This window comes from Saccoglossus kowalevskii, chromosome 18 (genome assembly GCF_978046115.1).
Source record: "Saccoglossus kowalevskii chromosome 18, keSacKowa6.1, whole genome shotgun sequence".
Lineage (NCBI taxonomy): Eukaryota > Metazoa > Hemichordata > Enteropneusta > Harrimaniidae > Saccoglossus > Saccoglossus kowalevskii.
In genome coordinates this window covers 29,074,923-29,095,528 of record NC_140658.1, presented here as the reverse complement: position 1 = coordinate 29,095,528, position 20,606 = coordinate 29,074,923, and the positions used below count along the sequence as shown (strand labels likewise).

General features: G+C 35.5%; 1 pseudogene; it reads left to right on the top strand.

Annotated features, from left to right (window-relative positions):
* The first annotated feature begins 891 nt into the window (after positions 1-891).
* LOC144348379 (carboxy-terminal kinesin 2-like) lies at positions 892-19,104 on the top strand (annotated as a pseudogene).
* Positions 19,105-20,606: the final 1,502 nt, after the last annotated feature.

Genomic DNA, 20,606 nt, shown 5'->3' with positions numbered 1-20,606 from the left:
CCGTCCCAGACGGCGCCGATAGGTACAAATTTTGAAAATGAAAATGAAAGAAAAATCCTCCTGAAAAACTGCGAAATTACCTCAAGTGAAAAGAACAAAGACATAGTATTCTTAAAAATTATGGAAAATAACATTGCTCAGTCTCTATATCTTAAAAATACCATATACAAAGCACCGCCTGTGTAAACCCCTGGGTAGGGAGAACATTTACCTTTACTTTATTTACTGTATTTTTATTACTTTCTGATTTTCTGTAGTTATTAGAACTTTTAAATTTGTAGTTATTTTTAGTTGCTTTATTTTACACTATTTTTTTACTATTTTTTGTAGTTATTTTTATTTGTTTTATTTTACACTATTTTTACTTTACTGTATCCACAGCAGATTACAGTTGCGTAATAAACTATAGATAGATAGAAAATAATGTACTTTTTCTGTTCCAGGCGGAGGGGTCAAAAAAATAAATTCCACAGGATGATGATTTTACTATGGGCTTCCGAAGGGTTGGGTTATTGCAGTTTGTATCGGCAACTTTTTTTCTGTTACGGGCCTCCCCTAGGGGTCACTGTATTAGATTCATTTAGTTATATGTTAAATCCAAGGGGTAAATTTTGGACTTTTAATTCCGTGGGGAATGATCATTCAGGGAGATATTGGCAAACAAATGTTTTCCGGGGTGCTAAAACACCGTTGTATATTTCCAGGGAGGAGTTATCAAAAACTAATCCGAGGGTTACATTTTTGATTAAAACCATCCATGTATGGGGTGTGGATACAAACTGGAATGACCCATAGTGATTTTAAGCATTGGTGAGAAAGTTTGATACTATACTAGTATACTTATGACTTTTTTTTTGTTCAGATAATTTATAGATTAACTTTGGGAACAGAATGGCAGAGGTGAGTAATTGTTCACTATTAATTACAGTATTCCAGGGTACACACTCCATGACCACTACCGTCCTTAGCTTTGGTACAAATGTCACTATTTTAATCTTTCAAACCTGTTCGATCAATAATCCAATTGAAAACACTTTTGAGAATAGCATCGCCAAACCTTTCTATCATTTTCGGTGCAAAGTTGCACAAGCAATATGCAGTACTGGCCCTCAATTACCCATAATACTATGAAACAGTTTGGCTGAACGTGACTACTCTCAAATGCCCAAGTACATGTATAAGTAAATGATCATAGTTACTGCTCAAATTATGATGTGGTTTAGAGTAAATATGGTTGGCGAGTTAACTTTTATTTTTTTCGTGTGTCAACTTTTTCACTTTGCGGTGTTGATGTTTTGAATTGACAAGTTGTTTGACAGCTAGCCAAAAGATTGTGCGTCGCGCACCTTCGGCTGCGTCTTTTTATGACGTTTTGAACACTTAGTCAATTTTAGCAGTAGGTATGATTGTAAACAAATGCAATCTATGTACCCAGAATCTTTTAGGGACATCATGAAAAGTTCAGTGTAGAATAAAAAAACTCAATTTGTTCATCAATAATAGCAACTTTTACTAAACACTTACGTTGACGATTGGCATAAATTTAACATTTTTTTTATCATGAACCAATCATGATTAATTTGTTGGTTATCAGTATAATCAGTATGGGTATCAAATGTTAAAACAAACAACATTTTAATCTATAAACATCTTAGCATTTACATGAAATCAAAAATTTAAATACAATTTGTCAGAGAAAATTGTCATTTTCTTTTCTGTTTTTCACTTTATCCGACATCAGTCTTAGCTTATTTTAGAATTTTTAATCCAGTAACACTTTGTAAAGCACCACATGCAACTAGTGTTGCCATGGTAGATATGGTGGTGATGTCCTCTGGTATACGGGAATTTTGTAGAAGATTCTATTGGGAGAGTTACAGAACACATCCCACACATACTTGAAAGAGAAGAGTAAAAAGCTGGCATAAATGACAGATGCTTTTATGGACTAAATAAGTTGGATTTCATTTTGTTTTGAGACAAAATACATGGAATTTGAATACTTGCTGACGATTATATCCCATTTGTATGAATTAATGCTTGCATTTGTGCAAAACAGATTGGGCATTCATATTTTGGTCTCCTTATTTGTCTGTTCTATCGGCTATCTGAGGAGCTCTCTATCTGTCATAGACTGCAATATTTCAGACATGACGCTGTAGTCAAGCAGCCAGAACTTAAGCCTTTTGTGTACATTAGATTATCAGCCAGTCATGTGACTAAACTGCATCAAACATTGAATTTTTATATTTCTCTTGTACTATATCCACCCTGCCGTGTAATGTACCAAGTCACATGGTTCTAGTCTGCTTTAATTAAAATATACCGTGATTCTTGCGTTTTGCAATTATTTATTTTTTTCTCATCAGGGACCAACAACTCCAATGGCGATGAACAATGGTACTGCAGTAGTGCCGGTGGTGCCCAAATCGACAAGTCGTCTACCGATCCCTTCAGATGACAATAAAAGAATGAGGGCTGCAAGTGGTGATTTTAACGAAGTATGTACATTGTGAATGAATTATTTATCTTCTTAGTGTGTATATGTAGCTTTTATAAAGATTGCCTACTAGTAGAAACATCATAAGAAACTGTGCATTGTCAATACTTATTTCTGTATGTAGTCATGTGTATTGTATTACTGAAAGAATTGTGTTTTTTGACTTCCCGTGTGCGAAGCACAAAAAGGAAATCTTTGCAGTGTGTGTGTGTGTGTGTGTGGGTGTGTGTGTGTCACTGATATCTCAAGAACCATACATCAGTTTTTGATGCTCTGGGCCAATGCGCAGATTTGATTAGGTTTTGGTAAAAATCCATGCATATTAATTACCTAATTTGCATGATAATTAGCTGATTTTTAGCTGTTCCATGACTGTTCCACTGATATCTAAAGAACCACTCATTTGATTTTGATGAAACTTGGCACACAGATGCTCCAAACTAATGCGCAGATTTGATTAGTTTTGGGCAAAAATCTGTCCAATATTAATTACCTAATTTGCATAATGATTAATCAATTTTCGGCTTTTCCACTATCTCAAGTACTAATCATCACATTTCAATAAAACTTGGTACATAGATGTCATAGGACACTGCACAAACCTCATAGTTTTTAGGGTAATATCAGTAGATATTAATTACCTAATTAGCATAATTAATTAATTTTCAGCTTTTGATATTTCAAGTAGTGATTGTCACATTTCAATGAAACTTGGTACATAGATGTCATAGGACACTGCACAGACCTGATAGTTTTTAGGGTAATATCAGTACATATTAATTACCTAATTTGCATAATTAATTAATTTTCAGCTTTTGATATTTCAAGTAGTAATCATCACATTTCAATGAAATTTGGTACATAGATGTCATAGGACACTGCACAGACCTGATAGTTTTTAGGGTAATATCAGTATATATTAATTAGCTAATTTGCATAATTAATTAATTTTCAGCTTTTGATATTTCAAGTAGTAATCATCACATTTCAATGACACTTGGTACATAGGTGTCATAGGACACTGCACAGGCCATGATAGTTTTTAGGGTAATATGAGTACATATTAATTACTTAATTTGCATAATTAATTAATTTTCAGCTTTTGATATATCAAGTAGTAATCATCATATTTCAATGAGACTTGCTACATAGATCTTCTAGGATTATGCAGAGACCTGATTAGTTTTAATTGGATATTAATTACCTAATTTGCATAATGTTCCACTGATATATAAAGAACCACAAATTGGATTTTAATGAAACTTTTAAAGAGAACTATGCAGAAACCCAAGTAGTTTTTGGTAAATATTTATGCTTATTAATCACCTAATTAATATAATTAATTAACACTGATATCTCAATTACTGATCATCACATTTGAACAAAATTTGGTACATAAATGCTCTAGGACAATATACAGGCCTGATTAATTTTGGGTTAAAATTTGTTCATATAAATTCTCTAATTAGCATAATAATTCATATTTGTTTTTGTTCTGTTCTGTTCATATTAGTTACCTGATTTACATAATTAGTTTTCAGCTTTTCCATCAATATCTCATGTACAAGTAATTTTGAATTAATTTTTAATGTGTCTACAATACTCTCAGCACACGGGAGTTCTTTCTAAGCTTTCTTTGATTTAGATTTGTAATCAATTACTTGTGCTTTACTTTACTAGTCACAAATGCAGGATGCCAAGAGTCCAAGAACAAATCTCAGCGAACCTGAACCAAAACCCATTGGTAGTGGTAGGCCTAGGGGTAGGTCAACCAGTGGGTCTGGTCTTAGAGACAAGAAACCAGGACCTACAACCTCTCTGCGGAGGCGAGCTGCAACACCCCCAGCTTCTACCAGTATTAGAAAGAGGGAGCCCCCCCCCCACCACCACCAGGTAAAGTGTCTTACCATAGTCTTGAACAATTTTTGTCAATGGATTTTTTTTTACTATTTCAACTACAACACTATAATTCACTTGCTTTTATAACGGCTCTGAGAATTATCTAGTTTTTGAATTTTCAACCATGAAACATCATTCATGTCCTCTAAAGCTCGAACACTTTGGTTTCAAAATGATGTACATGGGTTAAAAATGTGGCGTATAAATCGACCTCTATGATTGGTTGCCTAGTCGTTTTTCTGTAGTATTAATAGTTAGACGATTACAGATTAAAACAATGTCTAGGCATTTTTTTCAGAGTTTCACTAGAGCGCGCTTTTTATAGGAATTGGTGTTTTTGTATACATCTCAGCAATTTTTAAATCAAATGTGAATTTAATGTGTTCGTGAAATGGCTGCTATTTTCTGAAATCATTTATTGGGACATCAATATTAATATTTTTTATGTTTCTAAGCATAAATTATCCCTTGGTAAGGGGGGGGGGGCTTGCTGGGCAGTTGGCATTGCCGTTACGTGTATATGAGGTTCATTTCTCGTACAGTTATCTTATCTTTCACTAAATTGCCAACTATGTACTTGTTCGTCGAGGAAGAATGGACCATAATGAACACATAATATCAAGTTTGTCACATAGGGTTCAGTTAGAGTTACGTCCTTTCTGGCGTAGCTGGTCACCGTGATCGTCACCATCACTGGCTCACGTTTGTACACTGTCATTGAACAACATTTGAGTTGGTAACAAGTTAGAAAGCACTACAACAGGATTGGTCTTGACTACACAATTACTTATATGGTAGTCAGTGGAAGTGTCAACTTGTATTTCCTCAGAACTCTCTATGTCGCCTATGTCGATCATCGCCGGGTTTGTCAAAATTGTATGGAATGCTGAATTGTCCCGTTATTTAGAATGTTGCTGCACATGTCACTACACTGTTTTATTTCATCGATCGTCTGAATAAAAAAAACATTCAAAATTAAAATAAAACGAGAACATATTTTGACATTCTAAACATTTAACTATAGAGTTTTACTATAACATTTAAAATAGAGAAATAATTTTTAAAAAAACCAACAAATCAGTTACTAAATAAACAACATCTGCGTGGAAATGAATTGACATTCTGTTGAAATGGGTGAACGCGTCGGGTCACGACGAGAACAAGTGGCAATTTGGTTGAATAACAGAAACAATTGAGAGCAACACATATACAGACAAATTCAGAGTGTCATAATTATGACATATTAAAAATTTACTTTGTCGAAACACATTGACAGCCAAAGCTCAGATTCTTATTCCATAAATTATTACGCAGATCAAGCTGCAAGTAAAGGTAACAGAGCTGAGAATTCGACATTCAACACCAATCACCAAACAAATTCGGCCTGCGAAAATGAAAACAATTAATAGTGTGCAAGTGCTGCGTAATTTCCTGTTTGTCCAAAGCTTCGTTTTCGCGTCACTATCAACATTATTGCTACTTCTTACATAATACTAATTAAATGGTTTCTATAAAGCGATATTCAGGATCGCAAAAAAAGTCAAATCATTTTAAACACTTGCCTGAAATCCGCCTAGGTGAACATGGGCTGTCCATTGCAGTGGGACACAGTTCTAAATTAGGAAACATGTTGGTGGGCATTACACAGGTACTTTAATACTTCAGGAAAGGTGCAGTCATTGTTTCCATGGTGACTATTTTGGATACCCTTTTAATTTTTGCTTGTAATTTTGTTGTTGTAATCTATCACTCGTATCATAGCACATTTGTAGAGCTTTTAAAATTTCTTGCCTAGTTAGCTATGTCAGTTCTTTTAATCTTTCAAAGTCTGTAAAATGGATGAGTCTTAAATCTGTCATTAATGTCCTCCATGCAGCAAATACAAAACCGCCTCATACAGCTGCAAGACCGCTTACAAGAACTGCTGCTGCTACCCCTATGTCTGCGGTGGGTTGCCTGCAAGCAAGCAAAGCTGCTAATGCTCCATCACCTTCTGGTATGTAATTTCTAATGTCAGTTCAATATAGTGTACGGTTACCATATTTATTCCAACATGGAAAGTTTGTTGAAAAATGTAGAAAACCTGTCCCGGGTTGAACCAACTGGATTAAACTTTTACTATGTTGTGCCTTAAATGAGTCGTTCTATTATTGGAATGCTTTCAAGTCAGTGCGAAGTAACCCTTGTGTGGTAAAGTCAATGTAATAGTTAATGAAACTTACAATATTAGGGTAAACCTTTTTGCCACCAGACTTTCTCGCCCAAATTTGTCTGTACTTTTTTCTTATGTTTTTCAATGTTTATGGAAATGAACCCTAATTGTAAAGCCAATAAAAAAATTGAGTAAATTTTCAGTTTTTACTCTAAAAATTGGCAATTTTTGTGCAGACTATAAACAGGACTATTTTGTGAATTTGTGACTGGTGGTGAAAAATTTTAAAGATGTCTGTAGAATGAAATATGACAAAAGATTTTTAGTTTCTATGAACACTAAGTTGTCAGTTTCTCTCGCATACATATGCTTCAAATGCTGGGAAAAAAATGTTTTAGTGGCACTCTGCTAGTTTGCAATACACACTAAATTCCCTTTTGAATGGATAAGACTGCTTTTAAATTGCCTTTGCTACCATTTCGTTGCACATTTCCATGAGTTGTTGATCATGAATGCCTGAAACAGTATTTTATACCGAAAACAATTACTAGATTTTATGTTCAAATAACAAGATTTTAATTAAAATGGTAAAATAATTTGCTTCTCTATGCATCATAGGCGCTAATAGTAAAACCAGCAAAAGAGCTGCGTGGGATTGTATGGTAAGTTTTCTGGATACGCAGCAAATGATGCTTGAAACTCAAGAAAGAGTCTTGCACGAAGAGCAAAAGAGGCAACAGCTTGAAACTGAAGAAAAGGTTCGTTCATTGGAGCGAAAACTTCGGTAAGTGGCTTTAAATTTACTACAAAATGTGATATCATGTCACTCCAATTGCTGCATTCCCTAACAAAAACCAGCTGAAGAGGTATATCTTTTTTTATTTGTGATAATAATGCCAGGTAAACCCAAGTCATGTGCGTGTACCGGTATTTAGTTATAGGCACCAGATACCAAATATTAATGTTAATGATGGCACCAATGACTGAACAACTGTTTATTACTGTGGTCACAAAATATGTACACCTAACTGTTTTGTATTGGCACATGATACAGCAGTGTGGTTTTTTTTTCAGGAAGCCAGTAAATTGTTGTCAGTTTTGGAGACGACATTACTTGCAACACAGCTGTATTGACGGCCAACCAGCTGGTTAGGTGTACGACACAAATTGACGACCACAGTAACATTTTGCGTGCCTTAGTTTTGGATTTATGTGTAGTTAGTTTTGGGGTTTAAAATCCACTTGTACCTATTTCTATTCCTAAGTAATTAGCTAATTAGTTTTACTGATGTCTGAACCAGTGCATGGTTACCAATGAAACATGTGAGTGCTCTGAGAATCCATAGAACTGAAGAAGTTCAACTCTGTGCATATCGCATAATCATGCATAATATTTATTTCAAAACAAGTCATGACATGACCTTTAACCCCTCCAGTTTCTATATACTGCTTCTATTTTGCATATCGTAAGTATCTAGTGATGAAGCACGTTGAATGATTGACACTAAGACCGTTAAAAGCGAGGATATTGATCTGCAGTCATCCATCAATAAAGGTTATGTTTTGAAAGATGTTCTTGTATTCTAGATGACACATCCAAATGTGGTAATTGTCAATCTGGATGTCAATGCTGTCCACACATGTGTCATTTTCAACATTGCAGAATAATCTGCCACGAGTTGACTCGACTTATAAGAATGTATTCTGTTGACATTTTTAGCTACGCCGTGCGTTGTCATCCATGTCAGCTTTTTCCTTTTTCGACTTCTTCTTGAAAATTACCTACGGCAGACCTCTCAGATTTGTTCATTTCGTGATGATATTTTCAATTATCTAATTTTGATGAATATTTTGTTGCATATTTTATAATAACGATATTTTCAAATACTTTTTGAAAACAGTCCGATACATATAGGTACTTTGGGTAGACCTCTCTCAGATTTACTCATTTTTTAATGATATCTTCAGTTCTTTAATTGAAATGTGCATTGCTAACAGCGGGGAAATTGCTTGTTAATAGTTAGAACTGAACTAACTGGTATATATTTATCTTTTCCCTGATAGAGTGCAGTTGGAGGTCAGAAAAAAAAGCTTCAAAATACGAGTTCGCCTTTGACAGAGTTTTCAGTCCTGAAACGTCACAGAATGACGTATTTGATGAGATATCGCATCTTGTGCAGGTAAGAAGTCAGTTGCAGGTTTTATTTTTTTTTTTACATGAAGAACTTCATCAGTTAATCAGTTAATAAACAATTGTGGTTGAGTAGGAAGTAACAAAGGTATACTGCAAGTTTTGGGTGGTACCTGTGTTACATAAATTCTTTTGTCTAGGACAAGAGGCCAATGACCTGGTGAAATCACACCTGTTTCGTGTACCTATTGTAGTGGACTATGTGTCGCATTCAACCCACATATAACCTGCTTGGCTCATTCAGTAGTGACCATGCATCGGAACTGCTTGTCGATTTGGAAATTGTTCAAATCCAGGGTGGTGTTGCACCATTTTTATATAGCGAGTGGAAAGTTTACTATCCACATGGATCATGCAAGAACATAATCTTTCTAAAAAAAACTGTTCACTTAATAGTAAATGCATCAAATATTTTATTTGTAAAGAGTTCCTGTCTAGTAAACCCAGTAAATGAAAATTGTCTGCATCACAATTAAAACGTTGGGCTTGAGGCAAATGGTGTTATAACTGTAGATTGCAGCTGGCCATCTGAAGTGCTGTTAGATATTTTCACTACACTTTAAAATATTATAGATTTGCTTGTTATAATCTTCTATGCCATTTATACATTTTCTTCTCAGAGTGCCCTCGATGGCTACAATGTGTGCATTATTGCTTATGGACAGACTGGCTCAGGTAAAACTTTCACTATGGTAGGTCCGGATAACTGTACTACAGAAACGCGTGGTATCATTCCTTGAGCAGCGTCACAGATATTTGACAGTTGTGAAAGTTTGAAAGACATGGGATGGAAGGTACAGTATACCTAAAGTGTTGCCATGGCAACACTTCTGAATTAGGAATCTGCTTTTGGAAGTTGTTTTATGGTTGTTTGAAAGTCTGAAGATACAATTTTAGTAGTATCATTACATCATGAATTATGAACGCAAGTTTTATGCCTTTTGATCAACATCCAATTCACAATTGTTGCTTGGGGTAAGGTTTAGTGCTATACTGCTATCAGTTTCCATGGAAACTAGTTTGTTATCCCCCAATTTATTTCATTCATTTGGCGCCTTTTTTTTAGCAATAATACTAAGTGTTTGTAGAACTTTGCTGGCAATTCAGCTCTTATTTACTCATTATTCTTTTTATACCAGCCTTGTATCAAGGGCGGCAGTCGTCGTGCCGCGTTCTGTTCGATATGGGACTCATAGCGTCGTATGCAACGCGTGTAAAATACATTGTTTATTTACATGAAATTCGAACACGCGCTGCGCGACGACCACCACGCTTTATACCGTACCTTTTTCTAGTCACCCTGTATTGAGGTTGTACATTTAACTTTATTTTCTTGTTCTATAATAGTATGAAATGGAAGCCTGTTTCCTTGAAATCTACAATGAAACGATCCGTGATTTGCTGGGACCTGCCAATAGCAGGAAACACGAGATAAAGTTATCCGGAATAAAAGCTCTGAAGTAGAAGTGACTAATCTGACCGTTGTCTCACTTAGCAATGAAAGACAGGTATAATGCAGCATTATTAGTGAAATGTCCTGTTCATGAAAAAAGAAATGTCTTTATTATTCAGTCACACATTCATTTTTGATTCTTCAATCCAAAGTTTTATTTCCTCTCAAAATTAGCATTGCATGCTAACTTTCGTTTGATCAATCCAAGATAGAAAACTCCATCTATTTTGGTTGACTAAAAAATGTAAATCATAACTTTTGGCACAATTATCTTCAAATTTAGAACAGACATAAGTTGATTTTCTCGCAATTCTAACTCAGAATTTTGTTTAGTACAATTATACTAATACACAATTTATCATGCACATATCGTCCGATCCTTGTCTTTAATGTGCTCAGCTAAGCTGGTTACAGGTAGTGTTAACGTTATCAGTATTTTACACATATATCATATATACATCTATCTCAAATGTACAATAACATATTGTGGCTCAAAATTGTTTACTAGTTTCTTATTCATGGTTTATTTATGTTCATGTATATATAGGCGCATGTTAATTTAAATTGTCTCATTCTTTGAAGTCAAAATGTCAGTTTTGCAACAAAATTGACTTTTCTGAATTTTCTATTTAAACCTAGTATGGAAACATACAAAATGGGTAATTTGAGCGCACGACTTCTGACTTTTTTTAAGTGTAATACAGCTATACCGAGAATTGACACTGTCCGAAGAAAAAGTGAAATATAACTATTGGAACTTAACTCTAATGCAACTTAATTTAGTGTGCACGTATCATTACAGATTAATGACCTGCTACAGACAGCAGCACAAAACCGAGCGGTAGCAGCCACTAAATGTAGCGAGAGGTTGTCTCACAGACACTCTGTATTTATCATCAGGTTGAAGGGGGTTAACGAACTTACTGGAAACAGCTGTGAGGGTGAGTTTTTTTCGTTTCCTACAATTCAAAGAAATAATACTAAACTTTCACTTTAGGCCAACTGCTAACAAAGTTGACCGAATTAATTGTTATTGTGTGGAAAAATCTCTGGCATACAAAAACCTAATTTGCAGGATTTTTGAAACCAAAATCGTCATCCCACTCAGGAGCCAATTAGCGACGGCGTTCCTGTTAGATGACGTATTTGGTTTGAAATACCCAAGGAAAGTGCAATTAGATGATGTTCTTTGCATGGAATTTCTTTAGACCAAATTATCTTAGCAGTTATGTTATGTTACCTTATGTTGTCCAAATGGATGCCTGTAAAAGTTTGCTATCATTCCTCTGATTTATAGGAAACTCAAAAACCAGTTTCTCAACTTGTTCCTTTCTTTAGTTTCAAGCCATATTTAAGATGACTGCCCCCATATAGGAACAATCAGTAGATTAATTTCATTTATTTGATTATCACCTGTATGCCAGCTGACTGTGTATTACTGTGCATAAAAAATAGAAGATATTTTAGTCAGTCAGTATACAACAAACTGTTTATGTGCTTTTATCTGAGATGCTCTTCTGCAGTAATGGAATTATGTACAAAATATTGATTAGAAGCTTCATCAGTCAAGATCTTTTTGTAGGATTATTTGACTGTCAATAGATTAAATTTTTCAAATCTAGACCTTGCATGTACGATTTTCATTGTTTTCACTAATTAAATTCATCAAATTAAAATTTATTGAATATTAGTATTAAAGCAAAGCGTAAATGCAACTACCCTTAACCCAAAGCACCTTTGTTGTTGTAGGTACCTTGAATCTGGTTGATTTGGCCGGCAGTGAACGGCTTTCGCAGAGCAACTCGAAAGGGGAAAGGTTGAAGGAGACGCAGAATATCAACAGGAGTCTTGCCGAATTTGGTAATGTCATCATGGCATTGGCCAATAAGGAGCCTCACATCCCGTACCGTAATAGCAAGCTTACCCATCTATTGCAGAACTCGCTCGGAGGGAATTCCAAGACGCAAGATGTAGTCCGAAAACTGAGACTTATGTTTTGCCCTGTGTGCGTCCGTGCGTCCGTGATCACCTGTATCTCAAACATGCATTGACAGATTAAGTTCAAACTTCACTCACACATCACACATTATATGGGACACATGCACATGCATTTTTTTCATGATCTGATTAACGATAGCCGAATAGCTGCCACTTTACGGCCGAAAATGCTTTGAAATCGCACATTTTCACCATTCCGGACCCGGATCTCAGTTATGCATGGACGGATTTTGTTCAAATTTGGTACATACATTAAACATAATAGGACCTTTTTTTCGGATCAAGTTCAAAATGGCCGACTGGCGGCCATTTTATTTTAAAGAATTCAGTTCTGGGTCCGTATCAGAGACGTGTCTGGATTGATCAAGTTCAAACTTCACACACACATGGTACATCATGTCACAAATAGATATGTGCATTTGTTTCATGATCCGCTTAACAATGGCTGCATGATGGCCATTTTAAGGCCGAAAATGCTTCAAAATCACGTATTTTCACATTTCCGGAACCGGATCTCAGTCATGCATGGATGGATTTTGTTCAGATTAAGTACAATGTGTTGTACATATGCAGGTGCATTTCAGATCAGACCACTGAAAGTGGTCTGAGATTTCGGTCATGATCTGCTTTCAATGTACATGTCACTCAAATATGAACGGAACGGGGACGTGTCATTGACAATGACTTGTTTTCCAATATTTCACATTCAGCTCATCAAAAATTAGTGAAAATAAATTCTATACAAAACATCCGAAAACTTTTCAGCGAAAATTAATTCCAGCTAAAATAAAGTATTTTACTGTATTTGGTAATTTTATTTAATAAGTGTACAAGTTACTAATTGGTAAAATGAGATACTTGCCAAAGTACTGTCAAACTTGCAGTATGGTGACCACCCATGAAAATTTGACCTTTATTTGGGTAGGTGGGGGACATTGTTTCAGAAATGAAAATTTCCAAATTTAGAGAGCATTTGAAGACCAATATTTTTTCTTAATTAGACTGAAAACCCTAGAGGGGTGCAAAATGTTCATTTCATTCTTCAGTCGTTGACAAACTAGCGCCACTGAGGGCGATCATGTTATAGCAATTCCAGGCACTGATTTGACGCTGAAGTAGTGCTAAATGTTGATAACTTACTACAACAAGTTACACACTTTGTTTTCAAATTTACAGAAGTTGTAACTAGAAATATAAACATCGGCTGCAAATCAGAGGAATGATTGACAGATATTGCCAACAATGTTTTCTATTTTTGCTACAAAGTTTGGTACACCTAGACTTTGAGGCGCGTCGGTCTTTCATTCACTTTTGTCGTTCGTCGTGTTGATTTTGTGTCTACAAATCGACAAGCACCATGATGGAGTAGCAAGGAGTCAACAAACCAGTTGAAGTGAGAACAAGGGTTGTCGATTTGTATTTTGTGGACTGTCATTTGCGGAGAGTATCCTGCCAGGAAAGCGTAAGAGCGACCAATCTGCGACTAAAAAACTGACTGACAACGTTATAGACTATGACGAATATTATAAAACATCGCGGCCGCGCATTTACGGACGGGAAATTCGACAAAAACTACTTGTAGACTGTATGTACGGCGGCAACCCTCCCTGGACGTGTGATCGTGTGTTGCTTGTGATAACCTTTTTAAAATGATTATTTTTGGTGACACATCAACCTTTTGATTCTCATCGTCGAGAACTAATAATCGAATAACACCCATTCTACTTTTATTTATTCAATTTCATTATTGATATAATGAATGAAGTCTTCATAGGACATTTGTTGCAGGCAGCTTTCAGTATATACATCGGCGTGATACGGATATGTCCATAGTAGGAACAATGCACTTTGATAAATAATTCTGTCATGATCAGTCGGTCAGCTGGTTCTGTAAAATAACTCTACGGGTAACTAACGTTCTTTACAGTTCCACCACTTTATGCACCCTTCTCACTGAAATAACATGTGACGCAAATTGAAGCATGAAACTAAGGGAGCCTCGATCGTTTATTGGAGGAAAAATTCAAAACTTGTGTACTGCCACTTTTATGGGGCGGAGCTTTCTTCCGGTGCGCTTCAATTTGCAGACATGCTGTCTGCATTATTTGTAACAACGTATGTAAATGTGAAAACAAAGTGTGTAACCTATTGTAGTAAGTTATCAACATCTAGCACTACCTCAGCGTCACATCAGCGCCTGGAATTGCTGTAAGACTGCTGGCCTTTTACTCTAACTATACACTGATGAATTGATGTGCAATATGCATACATTGGACTACTCTAATTATATGCAGATGATGTTCATATAAAGTGGTTTAGTTTGGGTGTATTCAGATGTGAGTTAATCTTGTGATGAAGGCGAACACTGTTTACTGGTTCTTATCAATACATCCAGCGTTCTGCCCAGAAATTTAAACCACTGTTGCGGACTAATTTGCATATGATTTGCATATCATTTATATAATAATAGAGATTGACCAAAGCACATTTACACCCACATAACAAACAACATATATTTTCAAAAACAATGTGGCACATATTTATTTGTTTCATACAGTGTTATAAACACTATTCTTTTGGGATATTAATGAGCTCAGTCACAGTGTAAATATTTTTTCTATTGGAGTCAAAATAGAAGAGTTTGAATTTAAAAATGAAAAATTGTCGAACTGAAATGCAAATGCTGCAGATTATTAAAAACAAACAAACAAACAAACAAAGAAATAGATTGTAAAAGACTAAATGAAACGCATTTGAAACGTTTCAGCCAGGAATATGTTCTCGACTTCCATGATCTTATTTACTACAAAAACATTCTCCTTCAAACAATTGTTCATTATTTGTACCATCAGCTTCTAGGACGTTTACATTTACATTAATGAACGAACAAATAAAACTTCCAAACGATCATCAAAGTTACGACGTGACTTAACTTACTTCACGATGTTATACACCGGCTATACCAATAATTCCTCTTACTCAGTCATGCCACGCAAAAAATGTTACTTCTTTTTAGTCCTCGTTCGGACGAAGTCCGAAAACGGGGACATATAATTCGGTCTCCGTCTGTCTGTGCGTCCGTGCGTCCGTCCGGAGTCATATCTCAGAATCCCTTGGACCGATTCCGTTCGTTCTTTGCATGTGCTAAGTACTTTATGTGGGACATATGCACATGCAGTGGTTTGGCGATTCGATTCAAAATGGCCGACTGGCGGCCATCTTGTTTTTTGAAAATGTTGTATTTTGGACATGCTGTGTCAGTTTTCATTCAAACTTGGTACATAGATTAAACATGTTAGGATACATGTTCATGACGATTTATTTCACAATTGGATCAAGGATGGCCGACTGGCAGCCATCTTGTTTTTTGAAAATGTCGTATTTTGAACATGCTTTGTCAGTTTTCATTCAAATTCAGTACATAGGTCATACATGTTAGGATACATGTCCCGACCGTCCGTGAGTTCCTGAGTCTGTCCGTCCATCCGTGTGTTCGTCCGTCCCTCCCTCAGTCTGTCCAGTCATATTTCAGAATCCTGTGGACTGATTCCGTTCATTCTTTGCATGTGCCTAGTACCTTATGTGGGACATATGCACATGCAGTGGTTTAGCAATTCGATTCAAAATGGCCGACTGGCAGCCATCTTGTTTTTTGAAAATGTTGTATTTTGGACATGTTTTGTCAGTTGTCATTCAAACTTGGTACATAGATTATACATGTTAGGATACATGTCCATGACGATTTATTTCGCAATTGGATCAAAGATGGTCGACTGGCAGGCATTTTTTTTCATTTTTTTTCATGCGGTATCTTAGACGTGCTCTGTCAGTTTTCATTCAAATTTGGCACATACATGTACTTTATACATGTTAGGATGTATGTCCATGACAATTTGTTTCAAAATCTGGTTAAGGATGGCCGATTGACAGCCATCTGACTTTTTGGCCTTACTACTATATTTCCACAATTTATGTACCATTTTCATTTGTATTTGGCACATACATCATATATATCAGTGTGTTTCATAATCAGAACAAAGATGGCCGAATAACGGCTGTTTTTATTATTGGCCATATTACTACTACACGGAACACATGTTTTGATGTAAATAAACAATCTGTTGTATACGCCACTTGGAACTTAAGTTTCAAGGACACGCTCGCGACAACCCCTCCACTTTAATATGACGAGCACAAAGAGAACTTAATTTAACAGGGACTGTCATTTTCAATGACTTGTTTTATATGAAATAAACGTAAAATTAGAGCGATTATTTTTGATCACTCAATCTCTTCGGTGAAAAACACAGACGCCATGATAATTGTGACGCATTAGTTTACTGGCATGTGTCCTTTGACCCGATGGGTCAAAAACGCCATTAACCAATCAGAATACCGCATGGTAATGCCGGCAGAACCCAAAGTTTTCCGAATGGTAGTGATCATAAAAATTACATTGCGGAAGTAAAGCGATGTTGTAGCACGATGTGTTGGTATGGATTTCAGATGAAAACTGCATGATGGTTTTCGAAATAGGTGATAAGCAATTTTTAAAAGGTATAAGAAGTCTTGAAAGAAGAGTTTTCACATGATTCGCGATGATAAAAGTTCAAATGTATTTTACCCAATCACGCAATAAACACGTCGTTTTTTTCTTGAGTGGCGTAAACTGATCGTGAACTCCGCTTTGCCCATGTTATATCGGGGTGGAATTGATTTTGAAAAAATGTTAGCTTTCAATCTAAAGACTGTGTCGATCGTCAAAGTATTTACTTACGAACAAAGAGGTGCTAATTTTACAAAATTAACTTGTATTGTTTATAAGCCACTACCACATCGTGCGACTACGTCTATTGTTTACAAATTATAATCATATTTTTGTAATTGTAGTATGTTGATTTATTTTTTAAACCATTGCTTTAGACAGTAATTCTTGTAAAATTTGTATGTTTTATATATGTGTTTTAGCAGTTAGTGTAACCATTTTAATTCCTTCTGAGGAATTTTAAGTGTTTCACTAAACCTTATAATCCACGACTGGCAGGATGCGTGTCGGTCGGTACGTCGGACAATAGTCCTGGTCGGAAGCGTGGCAAGATCACTGATAGCTACGTATTTCTTTCTATATTTCGTAATACAGTTCACAGGATGAACAATGAAAAAATCACCGTGGCGCTCAAGACCACAGTGGGGGGCAGGAAAAGCAGCGTGGCGGCCCCGCACACAAATTGAATGCTGGGGAGAACACAGACATCTATCGATGTTTTTAATGATTAGTTGTGGAGTATAATAATGGATGATAAATGTTTTATGTTACTGTTTTTTGTTTGTTTTTTTTTATCTGAGCCTTAAATTCACAAATGTGTTTCTTATTCTCTTCTAAAAATGACGTCACAACACACAATCTTTGTACCCTTAGAGTAAGAGTTTTAACCTGACATTTCTTCCATTACTTGAGGGCATGAGCTGGAAAGGTGTACTGTATCTAAACTAAAGAATGTGAACATTCTTTCTTCTATAGGTTGATAATTGTGAATATTTCTCCAAGAGAAGAGAGCGTTTCGGAAACGTTATCATCATTGCGATTTGCCACAAAGGTATGTTTTTCTTGTGTATTAATATAACATGTTCTATTTCATATTTTTACTACGATACTTTCCAGTCTTGAAATTCAACACGGTTACAGTATGGAATCAGCATTTATAAACGGGTGTTAAAAAATAATGTTGCAATGGCTTTGTTTGAGGGGGGTAAATTTCCCCGGGAGTTGTGACGAATCACACTAACTAAGTTGGGGTTGAACACATCTTTATATTTTGCTTGCATTTAATCTGTTTAATGTGTTAAAGAAAAATAAAACAATGAATGGTTATGTTAGTCCTCTTTATCAATAAGAGCTTGTAATCGTGACTACCGATAACTCTATTACCAAAGTCTACAACTCTCGAGACTTATTTCACGAAATCATAATAAAAAAATCACTCGGCAGGCTTCTGCACCCATTACATTACCTACTGGGCTTTGTATCCCAGATATACAGATGTATGTTTGAAATTATAATTGTTAGATATTCTGAAATCTGTGGGAGTTATTTTTCTCCGTTTATACAGTATTCTTTTTTTGGCAATTTCAGGTGCAAAAGAAATGAACTCTTATTTGGAAAGCAGCCATCATGAACTTTTTGCTAGTCCGATTTTTTTTTATTTCTTTTCTTTGCTGTCACCTTTTTGCTGTACTCTTCTTCTTTCTCCTCTGTATATTGATATATGCAAGGCAGAATTTTGAACATCCGTCTGATTAGTCAGGTGTGTGGGTTTCAAGTATATCTTTTTTAAGTAACTTTGCATATACATGTCAAAATCTTTGAGACCATTCAAGTCTAAATCAAACTGGTGTCACATTTCGGGCTGTCCTTGGTTTTTCTTGGATTCTGTCAAGTCAAGTTTGAAATGTATGTCACAAAACTGAACCAGGTAGTGATTTCAATGATTGTAACTATGGAAAATCATTGGTAAAATTAGATGGCCAATCACAGAAATTTTCTGATAATAATAATTTCATTAACATTATCATTCTTGAAGCAACACCTGATCTGTTAAAAAAAATAGAACTTTTTCTTGACTTGTCCTTGCTCGGACAGTTCATTGCACAGTAATGAAACTCCCATCTTGCGGCCTGACCTGGGTACTAATTATGTATTTATTTGATGTTCTCTTGTCTTCTTTATAGTTGTAGTCCGTGGGTTTTTTTCAATGTAGATTGTGTTAACAATAATTAAGGTATCTATCTAAAAAAAGTAGAATAATTATGTTATGTGACTTGTTTCCAAGCATCGTGAAAAACAGTTGGTCATGTGTGGATCACGTACCAGTCAAGATGGGGGAACCCAAGATGGTGCACTGACTGATTAAATTAATCTGGCATATTGCTGGTTAACATGTACGATAACCTGTTTAGTGAGCGCTGAATCTGTGTCAGGCATGTTCTTACCAATATTTTCATATATAATAAATTTATTCATAATACTGTAGGCCTCCGGCCTCAAGGTATACTCATTGTAATTACATGACATGTTTCAGAGGACAATATCATTTTACAGTGACTGAAAAAGAACAAGAAAATATGAAAAGAACATGAACTGTCAGACCAAAATAATTGTATTACGTTTTTTTGTGGCGAGAAAAATAAATTTAGAAATGTTACGCAAGATTACTACATTTTGTAATTGTAATAGTGATATAATTTTTTTCGGGTGAGGGAAGTGTATAATAATAACTTGGGATGTATTTATATCTCAACTCTTGGTAAAACGGACAGATAATGCAAAAATGGTACTCGTCCTCTACACAATTGGTATTACGTAAAATACAAACTCTTTCTGTGCGTGTATTATGGAATTTTCTATCAGTTTCAATACGTAGACAATGGGCAGAAATTCTTAGGCGACACAATGCTTCCCTGTAACGGTCTTTTTGGACTGTTTTAAAATAATTATCTTGACCAAATATATATTTAAATTTTCTATAAAAGCACAGCTTCGGAAATAGCTCGAGTCCACTTTGCCAATGTTGAATATCAATGTCCAAGCATCGCTGTTTGAAAAGCTTAACAAAGTATTCAGAGTTCCCCCACCCCTTGGTTGTACCATGCCTCACCCAGGCCATAAGAAAGTAGTAACATTTTTAAATTCAGGGCCCAACACTTTTTACCCCTTTCTGCTTCATGGTACTGAAACATGTAACATAAATATACTAGTCTGTGTCGAGGTAATGATAAAATGCGAAGCCAGTACTTAATAATCCTAATAAGTCTAAACGTTTTAATAGTAAACCTACCTAACTCCCCCCTTATAGCCAAATTTGGTGCATTATGATATACTTTCAGTATAAGTCGACAGAATTTGTTTTGTATAATTTCAACTTGATTGCCATTGTGAAAGCCCCAGACTTCGCTAGCGTACATTAAAATTGGTAGGATTTTACCATCAAAGATTTTAAATGCAATATTTACATCAATACCGTCAAATTGCGAAATACTTTTCTTAATCGCAAACAACGATCCTGACGTTTTTTTGGTCAAACTAGACTGGGCATAGTTCCAAAGCCCAGAACTCGACAATACTATACCCAAATAATTATAATAAGAAACAGCTTCTAGTTTATGTCCTGCAAGCCACCATTGCTCAGTTGATTTCAATCTAACCCCACGCCTAAATACCATTACTTTAGATTTATCATTATTAACTTTTAGTCTCCATTTATTTGCATATAGATCCAAATTATTCAGAAGGTTATTAAATCTCTGCTTTTCGAACGTGTACGAAGATCTACGAAGACTGCCGAACTTGATAGGTCATGATAGTTAAAGTCTAAGACAAGATGGCAGCCCCCAGGATCACAAGAAGACTGTTGCG